The 11,569-nt window shown below is 42.2% G+C and overlaps 1 pseudogene; it reads left to right on the forward strand.

Moving 5' to 3' along the window:
- The first annotated feature begins 743 nt into the window (after nt 1–743).
- On the forward strand, nt 744–10,934 carry LOC111094815 (annotated as a pseudogene).
- The last annotated feature ends 635 nt before the right edge of the window (nt 10,935–11,569 follow it).

The raw sequence follows: 11,569 nt of genomic DNA on the forward strand, positions 1-11,569 counted from the left end.
CCGGTAAGATAGGCGCAGCATTCATACGGTTAGAGAACGGGCCAGGGTGTTAGTCTCCTGGGGCCACCTTAACAACCTACACACACAGGGTGATGTGCTATATGTTGGCAATCGAACTCCAATACAAAATAAAAAATAAAGCAACCTACACAGGCAGGGTGGCTTAAGCAACAGACATTTGTTTTCTGACAGTTCTGAAGGCCGGGAGTCTAGGCTCAAGGTGCCGTGGTGGTGGTGGGGGGGGGGGGGGTCCTACATTGCCGTGTCCTCATCAGGTGGAGGGAGCTGCCGTGTATCTTTCTCTTACAAGGACCCCGGCCGTGTCAGAATAACATCTCACTCTCAGAGCTTCACTTAACTTCAATTACTTCCATAAAGGCTCATCTCCAAACACAGTCACATCTCAGGTTAAGGCTTCAACTCATGAATTTGGTGGGGGTGCATGACTGAGTCCTTAATAAGATGTTCTCTGACAAGGGGCAACAGGGTTAACAGGACTGAGCTAGGGGTCAGCAAACTAGGGCCTACAGGCCTTATCAGAAGGCCACCTTTATTTTGTAAATAAACTTTTATTGCTGCCGGGCCACACCCAGCATGGACAAATTGCCCAGGCTTCTGCTAGGAGGCAGAGTTGAGGAGCTCCCACCCAGTTGGATTCCCAAAGCCCCAAATATTTACTCTTTGGCCCTACACGGAAGTGCACTGACTCCTGGGTTAGGCCAACATAGGATTGCTTGTTTGATATGCAAGATGACCCCTTTGATTGCATTCTTGCCATTTCCCTGATGAGGCAGTGGAGACTCTTAAGAACTGGCTGCCACGTTCATAGCCTGCATGAACTCAAACATTCGGAAAGTTGCCCTTTCCAGGCCCCCCCCACCACAGGACCCAAGGCTTTTCTCCTGGACCTTGGAATCGTGTGTGGATGTGGCTGCCAGGCCTATGGTCCCATCAGCACCACAGCCTCCCTGGCAGCCTCACAGACTCGTCACTCAGGCCTGAAGGTCCCGCTGTGTCTATTCACACCTTTCTAGTTTTGGCTTATAGCTATTTTAGGTCCTTGGTTTCTTGAAATTTTTTCTTTCAGTTTGTTTTGTGCCAGGGCATGTGTTTTGTATGATTAGCATTTACATAGAAAGCAGATCACTTGAATTAAGGGAGCCTTGCAAATAATTATGTAGACCTTAAGGGGTTTCCAGGGATAATTTTGGGACTGTTAGTCCTAAATGCAATTGCTGGTCCTTTTCATTATTAGACAGGATGTTCCCTTTTCAGCATCTGATAGTGAACTCAGGGTTCTTTTGTTATTTATTACAACACGGGTTCCTGTTTATAGAGGCGTTTGTCAATAGAAAACAGTTCTTAGATCTTCCTTGAATTAGTGGAGACATTCCTCAAATGTGAATCCAAAGCCTTTTCATTAGGCCTATGGTAGAATTTAAGAAAGCAAAATTGCAATTGGGCTTAATTTTACTATTGGCTAACAGATCTCTTATGAGGACTTGGCTTCTTGATCTTCATGTCCATACAGACAAATGATCTGCATGCAGTGTTGCTGCTTTCATGTGTCCAGCATTATTTCCTCCAAGGAGCACCTTCATTCCGCTTCACCTGGTCCTATGTGGGCTGCCAGTCACAACATTCCAGGCCCCTGCAGCTCCTACAGCCCCATTCTACCCAGAGATACAGCAGCTGACCCAAGGGAAACTGTGTGACCCAATAGGAGCGAATTCCCCAGAATGTTAAAGAAGTTGAGAGAGAGGCCATCAAACCAAGGACTGGGCTGAAGGAAGGATGCAGAGCCCCCCAGATCTTGCGGTCTTATGTACCCTTGGACTTCCTAAGCATGTGAACCAAATAAATTCCTTTTTCTGCTTACTTAATCCAAGTTGGACTTCTCACTCAAAACCCAGAATGTCCTCACTAATATAACATATTTCCAGATTTTCTGAGTGTCCTCAGAAACAGGCCTCAGCCACCCCCAGAGGGCACAGGGCACTAGGCATTGGGACATACGAGTCCTCCTCCTAGGTGCAATCCTAGAACTCCTAGGCCATCCCTCTGCCTGCTCGGAGGGCCTTAGAAATGGGCAGCCTATGGGACGCGGGACGTAACATCATTCTTGGATATGTGTATGCCTTCTGTTATGCATAAAGTATATTCTGGGCTCACCTTTCTGAGTTCTCCCCGTCCTTTGGCCCGTCTTGGAGTAGAAGAAAAAGTGTTGATCTGGAGAAAAGCAGCAGCCCAAGTAGGATTGGCCACTAGGCCCACAGCACTGCTAATGCCTGACAGAGTGAGCTAGCCATAGTCTAGTGCCAGGGCCAGACCCCAAACCTACCAGTGAGCCCAAGAATGGCCTATGTAATCAGGAAGGAGAAATACAGCCCAACGCACACCACCAAGTGGCTGCAAAACTACCCCCTCGGTGAAGACACATTGTTTTCAACTCCTTTGTTTTCCAACAGATACTTCTCTGAACCTGTGTAAACTCTGCCCCACTAGATCCTTCAACTGTCACCTGAAGTGTTAGCTATGACTCAGAGTTTCCTGAGATAAACTCTACAACCTCCCCCTGTCCACACCAGCCAAAACTTGGAGCCAAGTGGCCGGGAGATGCCTTAACGCCATGTGAACTGCGCGCTGACGTGTGCCTGCAGGTAATGAGAAATAAGTACACTTCTTTGCTGTCTCAGTTCTTCGCAGTTTAACTTGGCTTCCTCTGTTTCAGACTGATGGGAACTGAAGTCAATTCTTAAGACCCACAAGGAAGGAAAGCTCTTTGTGTTAAAGGCGGTCCGCCAAGGTGCTAATTCCATCTTTGGTAGGTTTTTCCCAGGACTGTGTTCCTCATCCAGGAATTTCTCTGAGCTTGGTGGTTCGCACGTCCAAATTCCAGCTTTGAATAAATAAACCAGCTAAAGTGCTGGGGTGCCTCAGGGAATAGCAGGGTGGTTTCTGAACCTCCATCGCCCCCCAGTGGTAATTTTTTTTTTGGTCAGGGATTTTCTTATTCCAAAAGGTTTAGGATTTTTCTCTATGAAGCTGTTTAAAAATATATATATATTTTTTAATTCTCGCGCTGAAGATTATGGAAAGTTTGCGTGGAGGTGTGTTAGTAACATCAAACTAATAGATTTATGCAATTGACAAGAAATATGCAATTGGACAGATCTCACGTATTGGGGTGCCCCTTGAAAATAATTCCTACCTATCATAGCTGCAAAGTTCAATGTGAAAGTAATTATCTCAAATAAGCCTGAGTTTTTTTTAATTCAGAGTATCCAGACCTGGGTTTCCATTTTTCTGGTCCATTTTTTTTTTAACTTGAAAAAGAGAGAGAGCCCGAGCTGGAGGGAGGGGGAGAGGGAGAGGGAGAAGCAGACTCCCTGCAAGAGCAGGGAGGCTGACGTGGGGCCTGATCCAAGGACCCCGAGATCATGACCCCAGCCTAAGGCAAACGTCTAATCAACTGAGCCACCCAGGCACCCCTTTCTGGTCCAATTAAACCACTATTAATAACTATGATTTTTTTTTACTTGTTTTATCCCTTTGTAAACTTTTCTACCATAAAATGTCTTATAACATTGTCCAAGGAGGTGAGGAAACAGTCAAAGCCAATGAAAATGAAGGTTTATAAACCATGTATGTATAACTTTGCAAAATCCAACATCAAACCCACACAAACTACATAGAAATATCACTGTCAGTTTGGCAAGACTTTCAGCAGATTATACATACTATGGCAGAATCAAATGAATAAAAGTTTCGGTGATTTCAAACTTCAACCAGATGAAACTAAAAAACAGGTGAGAGAAGTGCCCTAAGTCATAAAACATAGTTTAATGACATTAAATGGTCTCAATGGTCAGTAGGGACTGGTGTATGAGATTTAATTCATCAGCCACCCATTCACCCACCTACCACTCCACCCCCTCATCCATCCTCCCACCTACCCACTTAGGTTGAGAAAGGTATCCTATGGAAAACAAAGGAGAAAAAGTGGGTCTTCAGAGCAGGGATGATCTTGCAGCCACTTGGTAGTGTGCTGCAGGCTCTGTTTCTCTTTCATGATTACCTATATCCATCCATCTATACACCAGGTATGTGCCAAATGCTGTGTGAAGTGCCAAGGATAAGAGATGGATAAAATGCAAACCTGCTTCCATGGTGCCAGAAGCAAAAGAGAGTTTTCAGGTTTTTCAATCTGGTCTCTACTCTGAGGCTCCATTCTCAGAGAAGATGGAAATAACCAGTACCAAATCACTAAATCCAGAAAAGACTCTCAATGAGTGGCATCCAGATGGCCTAGAGACCTAGCTGGCCTTGGCTGCATAGAGATGAGAACTCATGCAGCTACAGCTATTGAATGTTTTTCTCTGAAAAACAAAAGGTGGGCTCTTTGGGATTCAAAAAAATACAAACTATTGTGAGAGAGAGAACATATGTTACATACAAAACAGCCAAGGAACACTTTTATGGCATAATAAGCTCAAAATTTTGCATTAAATACAGCCAGTGCTTTTTATGGCTAGTATGAACTATTTCACCTGGCTTTCTAGAAAAGGAAGAACTAGAATTGAGGAAAGCAAGTCCAGACTAAAGAGGCTTACCATCAGCCCAGAAAAGGGAAGGTTCTTGCTTCCCTACCCACAATAGAGTTTGTATTTCAACACAGTTTTCAGATCACAGTGAATTCTTTTGGTTCACCACCTGCTATTCCTCTCCCCCAGGCCCTTTTTAGCTTAGAGGCCAGCCTCATAGTCCTGTAAATAATACTAACCCAGTGCTAACCTCCTACACACCAAGCATTCCTGCCACTCCTAAATCCTGAGTGGAAGTACATGTCCTTCAGCTTCCTCTACTCAGATCTTGTTTCCTTTCCGGATAGAAATTCTCTTCCTCTGGCCACTGCCCACCCCTCCACCCCCACCCCCCGCCCTGCTTTGAAGGATAAACTTCATCAAATCTCTTTTAAATCCCAGTGGTCTGGGGGCCTCATTATTAGTGCCAAAGCACATCTTTTAGTGTGCATCTAGCATATCTTGCACATAGTAAGTGCTAAATAGTTTGTTAAAAGTAGGGGAAGGTGGAATGGTGGGAAGAGAAGGATAGAAGGAAGAAGGATAGTTAGAAGGAAAGGAGAAAGCGAGGGAAAAGAGAGAATAATATAGAAAGAAAGGAAAAGTAGAAAAAAGAATTATCTTACAAGGACCTGATGTTCCCACTAACAAACATCATCCAACAATGAAATACTCCCTTGTCCTCCTTAGCAAATGACGTAAGCATGCTGCTGAGGTATCTTTTCAGGGACATATATGAAACAAATTAATCTATTGGAGTTAATGGTTTCAAATGATGGTTTTCAGTGTTTTCTCATACTTTGGGGGCCAGGCTGAGCTGTTCACTGTTACAATAAAATAACAGCCACACACAGACACACACACACACATTAATTTTCAGGAAACCTTTAAATGAACAGATAGAACGTTCTTAATTTTCACCTTTTCTTTTTTCTTTTTTTTTAAATTTTTATTTATTTATTTATGATAGTCACACAGAGAGAGAGAGAGGCAGAGACATAGGCAGAGGGAGAAGCAGGCTCCATTCACCGGGAGCCCGACGTGGGATTCAATCCCGGGTCTCCAGGATCGCGCCCTGGGCCAAAGGCAGGCGCTAAACCGCTGCGCCACCCAGGGATCCCATTTCACCCTTTTTCTACCACACAATTCTCACATATGTTGTCAAGTACTCACAAAGAACAAAGCATATGAACACACATGGTGACAACCAAAAAAGTCAAAGGGGAGTTCCCAGAAATGGAATTTCTTGTAAATATTTAACCACTAGTATAAGACACAATCAGTTGTTTCTATTTCACCCAATGCAATGAAATATGTATTGCATGATGTTCACAAGAAGTACCGGTGCATTTCCATTTTAGCAGCCACCCCTCAGTGTTCAGAATTCTAACACCATAGCAGGCTCACCTGGGGATAAATGTATTTGTACAGGGGAGCTCTTGTAGGTGGTCCTCAAACCACATCAGTGTACACACTTCTTTCTCACCTCAGGTGGCTCAGTGTTCAGCATGGCAATACTACAATACTACAAAAAGCAATGAATTAGAGAATGAGGCCACTTTGAGCAATTATAAAGGAATTTTAAAAAATAAATCAAGTTATTATTGAAATTGTTAGGTAAATTAAGGTAGGGGCTAATTATATTATTATTGTAAATAGTGGAAGAGTCATACTCATCTCTTCTAGTCGCTAAATATAAAGCTGAATTAGTTTTGGGTAACTGAAAACTTTAGATAAATGTTCTTTCTTCCACATGAAAGAAGACAGAGAAGCAATTTTCTCTCACTATGAGTTACTTTAATGCAGAGCTTCTTGAACTAGCTGCAGTGGAGGACTAGGGTTTTTTTTTAAATTTCTAATAAAAGACCAATATTTATGTAAAACACTAACAAAAATTTTTTAAAAAATACTAATGAAATAAAAAGCAAACATACAAAACACAAGCCAAAGTTCAGATTCACCAGATACAAAACCACTCTTTTAAACTGCTAACAAAAGTTTCCAAATGCTTTCTCTTGATCTTTACATTTTTAAATGAACAACACAGAGGGTATTCTAAAACCTTGCCATCCAAAGTATGGTCCTTGGACCAGCAGCACTGGCATCCCCTGGGCACTTGTGAGGGTAGAGACTCTCATCCTTCCCCTAGACTCACTGAATCTGAATCTACATTTTAACATGATCCTGGATGGATCTGTGTGCACTTCAAGTAGGAGAAGCATCCGTCCAAACTATAAAATCAAAAGCAACTCTACAGGCACACAGACATACATATAACTTTAAGACCACAGAATGTTTTATTATCAACTCACCATTTTTTGTAATAGGTATTTAATAAATTCACCCTTAAGCAAAGTTTATGCCATTGTCAGCTAGGCCTGGCCTCCCTATCCCCTGGAGCTCAAGATCTGATTCACTTGAATCTCCAGATCCACGGAAGATCAAGTTTCCCTAAGTTATACGATACTTCCCAGGGACTCATGTTCCCATGGTCACCTCTGCCTCTGGATTCCTCTTTCTGCCTGTGCTGGCTCAGTTCACGTTAACTTAGATAGCAAACCACCCCTTTTATCATCTTCTATGAAAATCCATTCACCAAAGCATTTGGTGGTTTTGTTATGACTCATAATAGAACAGAGACATATGGAGACTTTGTGAACATGATTTAAGAAAACTATATCTATGCCAATCCAAAAATTAACACAATGTTTCATGGATAATTAACACTAGGAACATTCCCACAAGATTTTGAAATGTCCACCACCACTTCTATTATTTAATATTTTGCTGGAAGTCCCTAGCCTGTGCAATTAGCAGCGCCAAGAAGTTCTAGGTGTTAGAGTATGAAATGAGGAAGTTAATTATTATTAGTTCCGATGATATGAAAGAATCCCTGGAAAACCCAATATAAACCAAATATAATAAACCAAAAATATAAAGCAAAGACAATAAGAAAATTTAGACATTGTAGAACATAAGGTGAATGTAGCCAATAGCTTTCATAAATATGCCAACAAGTTTGAAGACCTAAGGAAAGAAAGGATTTCCCTCCCATTGCAACAACAAATTTTAAATACCAAGAAATAAGCTCACCAAAAAATACTGAAGATTTGAAGAAACACTTAAAAATCATACTGAGGGACACGAAACAAGAACTGAACATTTGGGAGCATCCTGCATATTCATGTATAGGAAGACTCATTTTTCAAGAGTTCTAGTATTCTTAAATTAATATATAAATTCAACATAATCCTGATGAAATTACCATCCAGGTTTAAAAAAAAAACTTGACCAGCCAACTACAAATTTCATTCAGAAATGTAAATAAGCAAAAGTATCAAGAAAAATTCTGAAAAAGAAGTATAATGAGAGGCTAGTGATTTGCCAGATGGTAGCAATACTTCAATGAACATGGTATTAGTGTGTTCATGGATAGGACAATGGCTCAGAGTAAAAAAATCCAAAAATATGTTCAAGAATACATGGGCATTTAATGTCTTAATAACAAGGACACATCTCAAATCTAAGTATGTGTGAGGGGTGTCTAGAGAGAGAGTTTATTGGATAAATCATCCTGGGACAATTGAGTGACTGAAAAATACTGGGGGATTGGAGTTGTAACTTATTCCTTACACCAGGATAAATTTCAAATATATTAATGTTTGATTTTTTTAAGATTTTATTTATTCATGAGAGACACACAGAGAGAGAGAGAGAGAGAGGCAGAGACACAGACAGAGGGAGAAGCAGGCTCCATGCAGGGAGCCCGATGTGGGACTCATCCCGGGTCTCCAGGATCACACCCTGGGCTGAAGGCGGCGCTAAACCGCTGAGCCACCCAGGCTGCCCTATAGTAATGTTTTAAAATAAAAATAGAAAACTTTTAAAAACTTGAAAAAAATATGAAAGAATTTATTTAGAACTTAAAGGAAAGTACTTCTGAATATGCTATAATACCCAGAAACCATGAAAGAAAAGACTGCAAATTAAGGTGCACAAGCAAAAACACGAGAAAAATGACAAACAGAAAATATGCCTAACTCATTGTTATGGATTAAACTGTGTCCCACTCGAAATTCACATTTTGAAACCCTAACCCCAAACATCACCTTAGGGATAGTAATCTTTTTTAAAATATTTTATTTATTTATTCATAAGAGACACAGAGAGAGGCAGAGACATAGGCAGAGGGAGAAGAAGATTTTCTGAGGGGAACCTGAGGCAGGAATCAATCCCAGGACCCTGGAATCATGACCTGAGCCGAAGGCAGATGCTCAACCACTGAGCCACTCAGGTGCCCCCTAGGGATAGTAATCTTTAGAGAGGTAATTAGAGTTTAAAGAAATCATATGGAATTAGACAAATACCATACTATTTCATTTACATGTGAAATCTGAAAAACAAAACAAAAATCATAGATACAGAGAACAGATTGGTGGTTATCAGGGAAAGTGGGTTGGGGGGTAGGCAAAAAGGGTGAAGGAATTCAACTGTATGATGATGGATGGTAATGGACTTCTTGGGATGATTGCTTTGTAATGTATGCAAATATCGAAGTGGTGTATTGTACACCCGAAACTAATGTAACACTATATACCAATTTTAATGAAAAAAGAAAGTAAGTTAAGCAAAGTCATAAGGGTAAGATCCTACTCTGACAGGACTGGCATCCTTATAGGAAGAGATACCAGAGAGCTCCCTTTATCCATGTGGACAGAGAAGAGGCCAAGTGAGGACTCAGCGAGAAACTGGCTGTCTGTAAGCCCAGGAAGACAACCCTCACCAGAAACCAGCCCTGATGGCATCTTAATATTCAACTTGACCTCTAGCCTCTGGAGCTGTGAGAAAATAAGTTTCTGTTGTTTAAGCCACCCAATCTATGTTATTCTGTTATATGGCAGCCCAAACAGACTAATACACTCATATTGTAGAAAAAGAATTAATTTCTTTACCATGTAAGTAATTCCTACAAAATCAGTAACAAACAGAGCAATATACCAGTGTTGATGAAGGTGTGGGGAAAGAGGCACTCTCATACATTCCTAGAGGGAAGTACCAATTGGTACAACCACCCATTGAGGGTAATTTGGACATGTCTATCAAAGATAAAAGCAAATTACTCACAACCCAGCATTTCAACTGCAGGTGTTTATTCCACAGATATGCTCAAGGATATGAGAAATGATGTAACTACAGTATTACTCATCATAATATTGCTTGTAAAAGGAAAGTATTAGAAACAATCCCACCAATTACATAAATTATATTAATCCAGAGAATGGAATAGTATACAACTGTTAAATAAAAAGGAAAAGGATAGTTTTATGTAACTATATGGAAAACCTCCGAGATATTTTAGGTAAAGAAAAACAAGGGTGAAAACATTTGGTGAAGGCTTTTCCATGCTACCCAGTGACAGGTCCGTGCAGCGTTGCTCTGTGTTCCCATCGTAGCTTAAAGGGAAGCCTTCACAATGTCCGGAGAACCCTGATGTCCTGCAAATGAAGGACGAGGATGTCCTTGAATTCCTCACAGCAGCAATCCACTTAGATGGCACCAACCTTGACTTCCAAATGGAACAGAACGTCCACAGAAGTGATGGTATCTATATCATAAATCTGAAGAGAACCTGGGAGAAGCTTCTGCTGGCAGCTCGTGCCACTGCTGCCATTGAAAACCTGGCTGAGGTCAGTGTCACATCATCCAGGAATCCTGGACAGTGAGCTGGGCTGAAGTTTCCTGCTGCTACTGAACCAGTCCTATCTGCTGGCTGCTTCACTCCTGGAACCTTCACTAATCAAGTCCAGCCTTTCTGAGATCAGTAACCACCAGCAGTCTCAGCTCCCAGAAAGGCTGCCTCTGTGCTATGGGGACACTGCCATCCCTTGCAACAATGGGGGGGTGGGCTCACTCAGCGGGTCTGGTGTGGTGGATCCTGGCCCTGGAGGTTCTGTGCATGCGTGGCACCACTTCCCATGAACACCCATGGAAGGTCGCACATGAGTCCTACCTCTTCAGAGATCCTGCTGAGATTGGAAAGGAAGAGCAGGCTGCCGCTGAAAAGGCTGTGGCCAAGGAGGAATTCCAGGGGGAGTGCACTGCTCCAGCTCCTGAATTCACTGGTACTCAACCTGAAGCGGCAGACTGGTCTGAAGGTGGGCAGGTATGCTCTGCACCTAGTCAGCGTCCCCTCCTGGGGCCTGGAGCCCCCAGCTGGCCACCGAAGACTGGTCTGCGGCTCCCACTGCTCCGGCCACTGAGTAGGTAGGAATAACCACTGGTGGTCTCATGCCGCTCTTCCACAAAGGCAAGCAGAAAGGACAGATTGACCGAAAATTAACAGTTTCTTAAAAAAAAAAACAACAAACCACTCTGTGAAGTATGATACCACTTGTGTAAGAAAAAAAAAACAATGGAAGTGGGGAGAGAAGAGCTCTTCTATTGCACATGACAGTGTCTGCTACACTGGAAGAACCTCACCTAGCCTTTCAAAGTCGATTCAGGGTGATGGCTGCCCAATACTGTAAATGTGCTTAGTGCCACTGAATTGTACATTTAAAAATAAAGTAGTAAAAAAAAAGTCAACTCAGAGGTCATCTCCTCCAGAGTAAAGGCCATGGCTAAATACATTTTCTTTATATTCCCATGGCAACTTTATAAACTAACTACCATAAATGAAATTGGCTGAAGGTATGTTTTATCTTGCTCTCTAGGGTGTTGGTGAGGCTATTGGTGGGGACCATGCCCCACCCAAACCGTGGACTCTGAGACTGGCTCCATACCCAGCACACAGCAGGCACTGAGGAAATATTTCCCCGACAGCCTGTCCTACAGACTTCAGACTCAGGACTGCAATGTCAACTTCTGCTGAGTTTCCAGCCTTCTAGCCAGCCCTGTACATTTCAGACTTGGCAACTCTCACAACTGGGTAAATCAATCCCTTAAAATTAATCTGTCTAGAGATGGATGGATGGATAGAGCAATCT

The sequence above is a fragment of the Canis lupus genome, chromosome X, assembly GCF_011100685.1.
Source record: "Canis lupus familiaris isolate Mischka breed German Shepherd chromosome X, alternate assembly UU_Cfam_GSD_1.0, whole genome shotgun sequence".
NCBI lineage: Eukaryota > Metazoa > Chordata > Mammalia > Carnivora > Canidae > Canis > Canis lupus.